Source organism: Cricetulus griseus (assembly GCF_003668045.3).
Source record: "Cricetulus griseus strain 17A/GY chromosome 1 unlocalized genomic scaffold, alternate assembly CriGri-PICRH-1.0 chr1_0, whole genome shotgun sequence".
Classification (NCBI taxonomy): domain Eukaryota; kingdom Metazoa; phylum Chordata; class Mammalia; order Rodentia; family Cricetidae; genus Cricetulus; species Cricetulus griseus.
This window is the reverse complement of record NW_023276806.1, coordinates 159,942,884-159,956,008: the sequence shown is the minus strand read 5'-3', so window position 1 is coordinate 159,956,008 and position 13,125 is coordinate 159,942,884. Positions and strand designations below refer to the sequence as shown.

Here is a 13,125-nt window from a genome sequence, read left to right as displayed (position 1 = left end):
AATAGCCCATATGATAATCCTTTCTGGTCTTCACAATTTGCTTTTGAAGGTCATTAATAGATGTGCTGTAACCATTGAAAATACAGTTGGCAAAGAGTAATTTTCCTCGAATGTACATCTGGAAAAAGTTAACAAAACATTTTTAGAATTTAATCCTAAGGGTTTGAAACTCTTAGAATTTAGTCCTAATTTGAAAGAAAAACTTCAACCTACAAGTATTCATGCTTCTACATAGAAAACAGCATACATATCCCTAGAGTCTGAGTTTAAGGTTTAAAACTAAGAAAAAAGGCCCAAGAGTTGTGTGGATCAGACATTCAAAGTGGTATGCTAATTAAGTTCAAAGATACCAACATGTGTTCTTAAGCATTAGAATGTGTTTGTTTTCTTTTACAGCTAACCACTAAGACAATACAGAGCCCTGGCATTTGGAAGTCAGTAGATTCGAATTACAAACAAAACAAGAACTCTGCAAATTGAGTCACTCATCTCTAAAAAAAAAAAAAAAAAAAAAAAAAAAAAAAAGGCACATTAATTATGATTTGGGAATTAAACTAGACCTCTAAAAACATCTTCTATTCCAAGCATTGTTTACCTGGGTTTTATGGGATGTGTCTGAGTGCATTTATGTGCCCCATATATGTACAGGAAGCTGCAGAGGTCGAAAAGGATAAAGATACCCTGGGACTGGAGTTACAAGCAGTTCTGAGCCTCTGTGTAGGTGCTGGAAACTGAATCTGAGTTCTCTTCAGGAGCCTAAAGTGCTCTTAAGCACTGAGCCATCTCTCCAGCACTGTTTCTCTAACTAGGTGTAAGAGAATCCTAAATCTTGAGACAAAATAAATAACTTTTCTTTTTCAGCTTTTAGAGATTGGGAGGAAAGGATTCCTTTTAAGGGTGGCAAGCGAAGAAAGCAATTAAAACTTTAAGAGCTTGTTATAGCACAGAACTTAATGGTGTTATAAAACAAAGTATGCCTTGTGTCTTCAAGCACCAAGAGCCTGAAAGTCTTGAGAAGTGTGTAAATTCTTTGGCCCTACATTATTCCTTTCCCTTTACATTATATGATCTTTTCATCATGAAGGGTGTTTTCCTCTATGGAAATAGAATTTTCTGGTTTACCATTTCTGCAACAAAAGAATCTGTTTCTTAGGTCCATCTAGATGGCCAGTTCAGGATGAAATGGAGTTCTGTGTGGTTCCCGGACCTGAAATACTTTGTCTTTAGCCTTATTCTTTAACACTCATCCCTGACTATTAACCATAAAGCATGTATATTGCTTGAACTTAGAAGGTGAAACTATACAGATGGTTAATAATAGGTTATTATTGTATTATTATAACCAATAGCAAAATTATAATGAAGAACATGTATGTGAATATTTTATGAGATCTAAAACACAAAACATTATTTCTCATCTTCTTTGTCTGCTTCTGCTTCTCTTCTCTCTGCCTTTCTATGGTGACCAGCCATGGCGGTCACCTCTTCTCTCTTAGTCTCTCTACTCTGCTGGGCCTATAATAAACTGGTTAGAAAAAAGAAAAATTTCTTAATAGTGACAAGGATGTTAGCACTTTTCCCCTTGTATCTAAAATGCTATATAAAGAAGGGTAAGGTATATCCCTGTGAGTTTGAGGCCACCCTGGTCTACTGAGAGTTCCAGGATAGCCATACACAGTGAGACCCTGTCTCAAAGAGGTAAAAGGGTGTGGGGGTGTGGTTTCTAAAAAGTGATGGATTGACACCACTTCATTCTTATTTGGTTTGGGTCTTGGGTCTTCCATTCTATTTTGAAGAAAACTTTCCATCCAATGTGTGTTAAGCCATTGCCTAGAGCCTAGCAATAAAGAAATGGCAATGCTGCAGTGTCCAATTCCTGCAAAAATATCTTAATTATCCTGCAGAGAAATGAAAAGCCTTCAGATTATGTGATTTAGGGTTTGATTAGAGTTTTCTATCTCTTGCATGCGCTGTCACTCGTGTTCTTCCCACCATTTTCTCGTGTAATATAGTCTCCATGTGGCCCTGGCTAGCCTAGAACTTGAGGCAAGCCTCAGCCTCTGCCTCTGTGATGCCAGGATTGCAGTTGTGCAGCAGCAAACTTGGCCCACACTTTTTTTTTTTTTTTTTTTTTTTTTTTTTTTTTTTTTTTTTTGTTTTTCGAGACAGGGTTTCTCTGTGGCTTTGGAGGCTGTCCTGGCACTCGCTCTGGAGACCAGTCTGGCCTCGAACTCACAGAGATCCACCTGCCTCTGCCTCCCGAGTGCTGGGATTAAAGGTGTGTGCCACCAACACCTGGCAACCCCACACTCTTGTCTTCATGTTGTGTTTAGTGAATTGCAGCAAGCTTCAAAACCCAGAATATGGGTTAAGGGTGCAGCTTGGTGCTAGAATAAGCACTTGACATGTCTCAGGACATGAGTTCAGTCCCCAGCACAAAAACAAAATACCTGGCATGATCTAATAACATTATAACAACCAAGAAGCCCTCATACTATTTTCACTGTGGGCCCCAGTTTTGAAAACCTTACCTATCACAAACTGTAAATTTTTTGTTTGTTTTGTTTTCTTTTTTTGTTTTGTTTTGTTTTGTTTTTTGTTTTTCGAGACAGGGTCTCTCTCTCTTTGGAGGCTGACCTGGAACTAGCTCTTGTAGATGTGGCTGGTCTCAAACTCACAGAGATCCACCTGCCTCTGCCTCCTGAGTGTTGGGATTAAAGGTGTGCACCACCAACGCCCGGCACAAACTGTAATTTTTATTCATGCACTTTTAAATTAACCAAAGTTATAATGACTGTGCTGAATACCAGGCACTGTTCTTAATGCTGAAGATGAATCTATGAACAGTTTCTCTCTGCTGCTGAATACTACTCGGGAAAGGTGCACATTTGTAAAGTCAGTTACAATAAGTCCTATACAAAGATAAAGCCGTATTGAAAGTAGAATCCTTTTTATACACGGCAGTCAGATACAAAAGGAATGAAGGACAGAGTTCCACAAACACCACAGAGAAAGGTATGCAAAACAAAGTGTTCCTTGAGGCAGGAATGAAGCAAGGGGCTAAAACCCATTTAAAAGTGGGCATGTTGTGGGTTGCATTCTGATGCTCCCGAGACTGCCAGAAAGTTTGCTTTGAATCAGGACAGAGCTAGCTACTACCTGACCAAAATTAGTCATAGAGGTTCTGGAGGACTGAGGACATACAGACACAGGAAGTAGTAGGACGGGTCTTAGAGAGGGTCTGGCCCTTTTGGATCTAGGAACCAGAGAGCGAGGGCACTAGTTGTTTCTCCACTGCTTCTCTGATCATTCAGGTTTTTAATCCTAATATCTGACTTGCAAGTTTTTTATTGATAAAGAATAACTATATAAATGCTTCAGGGGCAGTAGAGTAATCTGTAATCTATAGAGCTTTTACTCTAAGAGGAAATCATTGGGGAAAGTTTTGAAGGTTTTATGTTTAAAAATATATAATGTCCTCAGTTCTGTATAAAAATCTAGCCAGAATGGGGGCAAAAGAAAGATACATGTCTACTACAGTCATCTGGGTAAGAACCGAAGTTTGCCAGCAAAGGCAGTGAGAAGTGGTCAGGTTCTGAACAAACTGATTTGCCAACTTCATGAATACAGTGTGAGAAAGAACTCTAGATGACCCTAAGGGTCTGGGCCTGTGCATCCGAGTTGTCATTTACCAAGGTGGGGCAGCAAGCCAAGTTGTAAGAGATACCAGGCACTGGTTTGGGATCGGTTAGGTGACAAATATTTCTCAGTGCACAGGTGGGAATGTTGAAGAGGGCAGACTGATACATGAGCAAAAGTTCAGAAGCAAGGTCTAAATTGGGCAGTGCTTGCGTTCTGGAGAGTGTTTAAAGTTATGAACAGAGAACTAAGTTAGAGCCTCGAGGATCCACAGTTTAGAGATCAGCCTTAAAGGGAATTTGCATGGGAGTGTGCAGCAGCACAGGAGATGGTGGTACCCAGAAAGACCAGTGAATATCGCATTTCATGGCAGTAAAGGACACATCTAATTCTCCTGAAAAGAACAATGAAGCCATATGTTCCTCTTCTTTTGATAAATGTCTGCCAAGGCCTTTGGGTATTTTGAGCTGGACTGTTGATTTTTTACTGTGAAGTTGTATTGGTCCCTAACCAGATAGATACTTGCAAATACTTTCTTCCTTCTGTGTTTTGTCTTCACTCTCTTGACAGTGTCCTTTGATACACAAGCTTTAAATCTTGATGAAAAGCAATTTATGTCATTTTTTATTCTGTTTGGCTTCCTCGTCATTTTCAAAAAGGAGATTAACTACCTGAATCACAGGATGATTATGGGATTAAATAAATTAACACATGAAAATGGATTAAGGACAGGGTCTGCCTGCCATTTAAAATATACTCAATAGACTTGTCCTGTTCTGTTGCTCTACTGCTGGCTGCTGTCTCTGGACCCCCTATATTGACTGCTAAGTCATTGTCATTTCTCTCAGGTCATTTTTAACAGCGTGGAGAAATTCTATGTCCCTGGAGATGATATCACATGCAATCACACCTTCACGGAACATTTTAACCCCTTTCACAAGGATTAGATCAGCATCTTTTATCTTATTTTTGGTTTTTGTTTTGTTTCTTTGAGACATGGTTTCTCTGTCCTGGAACTCATTCTGAAGACCCAGCTGGCCTTTAATTTATAGAGATCCATATGTCTCTGCTTCCTGAGCACTGAGATTAATGGTGTGCACCACTACTGCCCAACTAGGCTCGGTATCTTTACAGTGGGATGAAATATGAGCCAGGAGTATTATACCTTCATGTGGGTTGCTTTGTCCAGTGCCCTGGAATCAATCAAGCAGCAGGAAGTTAAATTTAAAGCTTATCTGCCCAAAGATAGTGAGTATTACCGGTTCTGTTATGTAGATCAAGATGGTATGGTCCAGGGAGCAAGTATCCCTTCCCAGTTCTTTCCAGAACACAAGAAGGGCTTCATGGTTCTTACTTAAGGAAAGACGGTAGGGATCCAGTGGCACTAGGAGCTTTACCAAGAAAACCAGGACCTGACAGCTGTGCCGGCCTCCAGGAGCAGAACTCAAACATGCAGGCTGAGCTGCAAAACAAGCAGGGACAGTTAGAAACCCTGAAGCATCTGCAAGAAGTCAGAACAGAAGGTGGAAGAGCAGAAGGGCTTTTGGGAGACCGAGTTGCTCCAGCTGAAGGAACACAACCAAAAGATACCCTCAGAAAATAAGAAGATGGGGGTCAGAATGGATCAGCTTCAGACTCAGCTGTCTCCTCAAGAGAAATAAATGGAGCCGCCGATTCTGGGAACTCAAGATAAGACCCGGCAGTTGCAACTGCTAAAAAATGAAGATAGCCAGCTCTTTGTTGGCTTAACTGACCAGAAAGAGCACCAGAAGGAGCTTGAGTAGATGGGAGAAAGCAGAAACAAAAGGATGCTACTAAAGGAAGAAGCAACAGGCATTAACAGACAAGAGCGCTGACCAGTCAGGAAGACTAATTGACAAGATCAGAAGCAATGCTCTGAAAAAGAGATAGACTAGAAACAACATGAGCTGAAGAACAGACTGCTGATCCACCTGGGCCTCAGTGTTGACTCTTTGCTGCATCAAGTGTGACTCTTTGCTGCATCTCTAAGTATCCCAGCCTGGTGGTTCTATGCTGTATGCAGTCCTGATCATGTAGAATACGTTGTTTCTACTGTAAGCTTTCCAAGCAGAGAAGCCTGCCTAACCAGAAATCACTAGTGACTCACTTAGCACTCTGACCTTCAAGGGTAGAGTGTGTCTATTGTCTGTGGATGCCTTCTGCTTCCACCCTAAGTCATGTAACTCCAGTTTATCAGCCTCTCATTGCAGTGCCCATTCTTCCTCAGGTCCAGTACGAGGCCCAGGATGGAGCAACCTGGTGATTGACAGCAACCTGGCTGACACTAAGTGATTGTCTTCCTAGTATCCCACTACATCCACAGTCCTTAGTCCTAACCTTTAGGGTAGGAACAGGACCAGAAACGGAGTATTTCTTCATCCTCCTCAATCCTTTCCTAAACCAGTTGCATTAAATTAGCACAAAAATAACACAGCAAAGAACTAAAATTTGAATTTGAATACCAAGAATTTACCATCTTCACTTGTCAGCAGCCCCCAAAAAAGCACCTTTGTGTGTGTGTGGTAGCGGGAATGTAATTGGCTCCCATAAGCCTATAGGAAGTGGCACTATTAGGAGTGTGGCTTTGTTTTAGCAGGTGTAGTCTTGTTGGAGGAAGTGTGTCACTGTGGGGGTGGGCTCTGAGGTCTCCTTTGCTCAAGCTTCACTCTTTGTGACCCACAGACCACTTCTTGTTGCCTTCGGGTCAAGATGTAGAACTCTCAGCTTCTCCAACACCATGTCTGCCTGCAAGCCGCCAAGTCCCACCATGATGAGAATACACTGAACCTTTGGCTGTTGTGTGGGTTGGTCTATTTGTGGGACCCCTAGCAGTGGGACCAGGATTTATCCCTGGTGCATGAACTGGCTTTCTGGAGCCCATTCCCTATGGTGGGTTACCTTGCTCAGCCATGATGAAGCGGGGAGGGTCTTAGTTCTGCCTCAACTTGATATGCCAGGCTTTGTTGAATCCCCATGGGAAGCCTTACCTTCTCTGGTGAGAGGATGGAAGGGGGGAACTGTGGTTGGTATGTAAAATGAATAAAAATGTTTAAAAATGGAAAGAAAATGTAAGCCACCCCAATTAAATGTTTATAAGAGTTGCTGTATTCATGGTGTCTCTTCACAACAATAAAAACCCTAACTAAGACAATGAGTTTTGGTTTTTGTTGTTGTTGTTGTCTTCCTTTTTGAGACAGGGTCTCACTACGTAGCCCTGGCTGGCCTGGAATTTTCTATGTAGACCAGGCTGTCCTCAAACTCACAAAGACCTAACTGCCCATATTACTGGAGGGCTGGGATCAAAGGTATGCTCCCTATGCCTGGCAATAAGTATTTTATCCTGACTCAGAGCTAAGAAATACTTCACTCACAAAAGATCTTCCTTCTTGCAAGATGTAATAACATCTGTATTCCAACACTCTGGAGACTAAAGCAGAAGGATTATGAGTCCAAGGCACTTGGGCTACATAGTAAGGCTTTTTCAGAAAAAAAAACAAAAGGTGAGATTTATTTTATATAGATACCTCTAGCATTTTTGTTCTTTCCTATGCACATTTGTTTTTATGTCACAAAAATATACATACATACACACACTCTCTGACTGGCCTGCAATTCACTCTATACACCAGGATGGCATGGAATTTAACAATCCTGTTGAATCACCTTCCCAGTTGCTGAGAGTATGGGCCCGAGACCCTGCCCCAGTCTGTAAGTCTCTTAATGACTAATTAAGAGTTGTTAGAAACTATGCAGACTTGAAGCTTTATTGACAATTGAGTTTGCATGTATGTTAGACTAATGAGAAAACTATGGTTAATCTCTTTATTATCCAAAATAAATTACTATTGTATTCAAGGGGGGGAAAGATGGCACTAGTTGAGGAGGGCTTGGAAAATAATGCCCCATGTAAAGGCCTCTCTGACTTTCTCTTGCAGGAGAAAGGTCTCCTGCTCCCCCTTTTTCAAATCTGCAGGCAAGTCATAGAAACTAGAATATGTCTTCATGGAGGCAGATCACAGAAATGTCATCTGCTATCTGGTTTCTATTTACTCTTTTTAAAAAAAAAAAAACAAAAAACTTTATGGCTTCCCCTCCAAGAAATCCATAAACCTGAAGATTAATCTCCCTTGCCTTTCTGCCTAGAAGTTTTCCTTAAGAAGATTCTCTGACCTATCTTGACTGATGTAGGACCATAAAATCCTTGTTCCTGCCCCATACCTAGAAGGAAGAAATGGTGTAAAGACAAGCCAAAAGTAATCTGGGCAAACAGACCCTCCTGGGGACCCCCACCACCCCCTGGTCTTTTAACATTAGATCTGTCTTTGGTCTGTTTACACTCATATAAGGCAGCCCATGCTTCACCACACCTACACATAAACATGGATTGCTCACCCTAGGTCTTTGAGGTCTTCTGTATGAAGTCTTCTGTGCCATATAACACTGTCATCAGGACTGGAGAGACAGCTTCACAGTTAAGAGCACTTGCTGCTTTTGCAGAAGACTGAAGTTTAGTTCCCAACACCCTAATCCAGAGCTCACAACTCTCTGTAACTCCAGTTCCTGGGGATGTAACACCCTGTTTTAGCCTCTATAGGTACCTAGACTCATGTGCATATGCGCACACTTTTGGGGGGGCATCTTATTGGCTGACCTGGAACTCATTATGTAGGCCAGGCTACCACCACACCCAATTAAAAATAAACCTTTAAAATAACTGCCATCACTAGGCGGTGGGGGCACATACCTTTAATCCCAGCACTCAGGAGACAGAGGCAGGCAGATCTTGGAATTCGAGACCAGCCTGGTCTACAGAGGGAGTTCCAGGACAGACCCCAAAGCTACAGAGAAAGCCTGTCTCAAAAAAAAAAAAAAAAAAACTGTCATCAAATAAATCTCTACTTTTCTATTGTTGGTCTGCCTTGGCAGGGTGTCAAGCCATAACCCCAGATGATGATAAGAAAGGGGACTATCCCGTCTTCTACTTCTACACTATCATCTGGATAAGGGTCTAGTATAAAACCAGTAGGATAGCATTAGGACATGTATCAATGAAGCTAGAACAGAGTTCTAAGCATCATGGAACAAAATGTTATAGGGATGATATGAATAAAACTAAGATGTGACACCTGTAAGGTCAAACTGGGTATGATAGGGAAGACACCAGATTATACAGAGAAAATCTGTTAGGCTTTTCTGGTCCCCAGGGTCAGCTCCCCTGCTTGACAGCCCTTCAGGTGTTCTGAAACAAGACTAAACCTTAGAACTCTGCTCAGACAGAGCTGATGTGACATTAGGCCTGAAGTCTGGGATCTTGACTCTTTGACCACTGTGGTCCAGTTTTCTCGCTCTTAGAGGATAATTGTCATAATTTTAGAAAGCCATTAGCAGGTTTCACTGAAGATGATACTTAATGGTAAGCCATTAATTACTCATTCCTTTTGACTCTGTATCTCCTAACATTCTACACTGACACTTTTTCAACACCTTGGGCCTATCAGGCACAGCCACCTGCAAGCACTTTCCCAGCCCAAGAAAACTCATTGCCAAAGGAAATAAAATCCAAAGCCTTGGAAGCAGCCCCTGGGTCATTTTCAGCTGCCTTTACCAATCTTTTTCCTCCTTTGGTTTCATTTTTAATTAAGGGATTGCTTACTCCCTGACATGCTTTCTCACATGCTGTCTTCTGTGTTTTGGGTATCCACTCATGGAGTACAGGAGACATTTGTCTCTTGTTAGTGACTGCATCTCTTTACTGATGAACATTGTGTGGCACTCACTGTGTGTATTTTGTCAAAGAAGGAGTGAAGGATGTTTAATGTGAGAAGAGACTATTTGCCTAGAGCAGGTGACCATGCAGCCTTGACTGTGTTCTCTAGAATTGTCCTAGGGCCATGGACCAATCTCAGTGCTTCCATTAAAGCATTACATTCCCCCATCAACATCCTGGCCCAAGTACCATCTTTTCTGCATAACTGTTGCAGCCATCCTTTCTCATCTATAATGTTCAATAGTAGCCTAACAATTTTCCTACAGTTTTATGATTCTCTAATCTATTAGCTGCATCATACCAATAGTGACCTTCCTAACCTACAGGTATATGCTTTGGTCACTTTATGCTTAAACACTTCAGTGACCCTACCTGCTGTCAGATCAAGCCCATGCTTCTCCTTTCCCCATCTCCCCCTCATCTTCCAGTTTGACCCTCTCTCCATTCTTCCTTCTTTTGATATACAGGCTTGAAGGCTTGGCCTCATCTTATTTTTTACAACTGTCCTTATTTTGTGATCCAGGTAGACCTGGGCTTACTTGCAACCTCTTCAAATGGAGAGAGGTCCAGTAGGCACTTAGGTTTATGAGAAGTCAGAGGCAGATCAGCACTAGAATCAAGAATTGCTGTTTTCCCTGTAGACTTCCCCTCCACACCTTTATTAAAGTGTGGTGTGTGTGTGTGTGTGTGTGTGTGTGTGTGTGTGTGTGTGTCTGACTGTCTGTCTGTCTGTCTGTCTGTCTGTCTGTTTCTGTCTGTGTGTCTGTGTGTGTGTGTGTGTGTGTATGTGTGTGTCTGTGTGTCTATGTAGCATAAGGTCTAGTAATGTTGTGAGGTATTTCCAACAGAGGACACATGAATACTCTTAAAGCCAAATAGAAAGACTGTATTGCCAGCCAGCGATTGCATGGACAACTTGCCCAAATCATACAGTGCCAAGATTACTGTTTTGTTTGTCTTTTATGCATAAAAAAAACACATCCTGGCTGATACACTTTAGTTAGCAAGATCAGTTAGGGAGAAACAAAACTGCAGAAGCCAAAAGGCAAGGTTAGTATATTTATGGACTTTCCTAGATCCTGGAACTATACCCTAGTCTTTGATGGATTTGATCTTTGTTCCCATTTTGGCAGGTGTTGGGGCCTACATGTTGAGTTCTAAGGTCAGAATGGCGAATCCAACATGGTACCAGTTGTGCTAAGGTCCGGGGTCCTGTTACACTTCTGTAACCATTTTAAGTACACAGATCGATGGCCCTACATTTATTTCCATTGCTATGCACCCACCACCACCTCCCATCTCCAGAAATCATTTTTTATCTTCCCAGTTGAAACTCTGTGCCCATTAAATATAACATCTCCATTCCTCTGGTAACCCCCTGTTCTATTTTCTATCTTCATGAACATGGCTATTGATCTTGATAGTTCTGTTTTTTTTTTTTTTTTTAAGAGATATGAGTTACCATGTTGCCCACATTGTCTCACACTCCTAGGCTCACGCAACAATTCTTCTCCCCCATCATTAATCACCTCTGTCCCCCATATAACCTTGTCTATAGAATATACCTTCACCCCAGAATATGCCTGATTTGCTGAGTTACCATCATACATTTTTCACATCAGCTGTACCATTTTACATCCTCTCTCTTGTATCATAGTGTGGATTAGAATGTGTAGAGAAAGGAAATTGTCATCCCCAAGCCAGTACTGACTTGCTGTATAATCTTGGCTAAGCCACTCAGACTAAACTCCTCCAGTCATGAAGAGATCAGTGACCATTCTTTGCTGACTTCATAGAACTGTTGTAATGTGAGGCACATACAAAAGGAGACGTGGCAAATGCTTTATAAATTAGAATTCGGTGTATAATATTAATCTTTTGTACTAAATTTGATCCAAGGCCAACTCTGAAGAAGAAAATAATAGTGTATGAGGAAGGAACATTCTCTTTAAAGATACTCATTTAACAAGGGACATGGCTCTCTTTCTCTCTAAAGCTTGGGCCTTTGGCTCCTAAACAAAGAACATCATTCTAAGTGCAAGCACAGAGTTCCAGGCAGCTTGGGAAGGACTGAGGAGGCATAGCTGCTGGTTCTGTGTTTCAGTCTCTCTCAGGCTGATGCTTACAGTTCTGTGTGGCAGAAGCATTGGGAACTGTGTTTATAATCCTCCATAATCACCTTCCAGAAAACAATATGGCTTAACTCCTTTGTTTTGTTTTTTTGTTGTTTTGTTTTGTTTTGTTTTGTTTTTCCAGACAGGGTTTCTCTGTGTAGCAGCTCTGGCTGTCCTGGAACCACCTCTGTAGGCCAGACTGGCATCGAACTCACAGAGATCCGCCTGCCTCTGCCTCCCAAGTGCTGAGATTTAAGGTGTTCACCAGCACCAGCACACCCAGCAGGCTTACTTCTTTTGATGGATGGTAACAGTTGCTGAAATGTGTCCAACAAACTCCTTGTCTGTAATTAATTAAATCATGGGCCCAGCTTCGCCTCTAAATATTCAAGAGTGGTCCCTCATTAGGAAATTAAACTGAGCATGATGGCACAGGCCTGTAATTCCCACCCTGCAGAGGCTATGGAGGAGGATTGGGAGGTCCATCTTCAGGAAAACAAAACAAAAAGAAAAGAAAGATGCATGATAGTTCAAGGCCAACCTGGTCTTCAAAGAGAGTTCCAGGACAGTCTCTGATCCCTGTCTCGAAAACAAAACAAAACAAAAAACAAACAAAGAAAAAAATGCACGATGTCTTTAGGAAAGAGCACAGAGCTGCTGTATTTGATTCTAAATTCTAAATACTAAGTTCACTTTATCATAGATAAATTGTACCAATATTGACTCTGTATTTACTGTAGAGAATGTAACAAAAAATAGCCATTGCTATCCTAATGTGACCAAAGCCAGAACTGTGGATCTCAGGAGGTTAAAATAATGATGATAAACTTCATAACTATTTACAGAATCAAGCTATTGCCACAATTATTCATACTACTTTTTCTGGGCACAAGGGGCACCACCCTACAAAGACATTTTGTTTTTGCTTTAGGCATTTAGATTTCTTTTCGCATCTCTTTCCTGCATCTATCCTAAATCGAGAGTGTGGGGGAGGGAGGGGAGAGACAGACAGACAGACAGACAGACAGACAGACAGACAGACAGTGAGAGAGGAAACATTGAAAAGCAGTAATTCACAGGACCATTGCCGGTGTTACTTCTGGATAGTAGGAATGTAGTAATTTTAACTTTCTTCTCTATGGTTTTCTGCATTTCTAAAATTTGTGCTGCACTGGTAGAATGCTTGCCCCAAAAAATCCAAGATATCAGCTCCTCATTGAACCATCACAGAAGCTTGCAAGACCTTCATGATTAGAAATCTAAGAAAGGACAACGGAGAGATAGATGGATCCTGAACATGTCTCTCACCAAGATAAACAGATGAAGGTGTCCCTGGCTTATGAAGGTGTTCATAGCTCTACCTCACTGTCTTCTTAGTCTTGCCTCAGAGTGTCTCACTGGGGAAAGGAAAGACAGACCCGAGCATGAGGTTGGGCCTGCTTCCCTAGAGAAACTACCCTGCTCTTAAGAGTCCTTCGAGTACTTAACTTTTGCTACTGAAGGACTCTTTTCAGAAATCCTCCCATCCTCTCTACAGAGAAGCTGGTTGGTCCCTGCTGGGTAAGGCTACCAAAGCCTAGGCAC

General features: G+C 41.6%; 1 pseudogene; it reads left to right on the top strand.

The window, feature by feature from the left end:
- The first annotated feature begins 4,466 nt into the window (after positions 1 to 4,466).
- On the top strand, positions 4,467 to 5,464 carry LOC118239583 (annotated as a pseudogene).
- Positions 5,465 to 13,125: the final 7,661 nt, after the last annotated feature.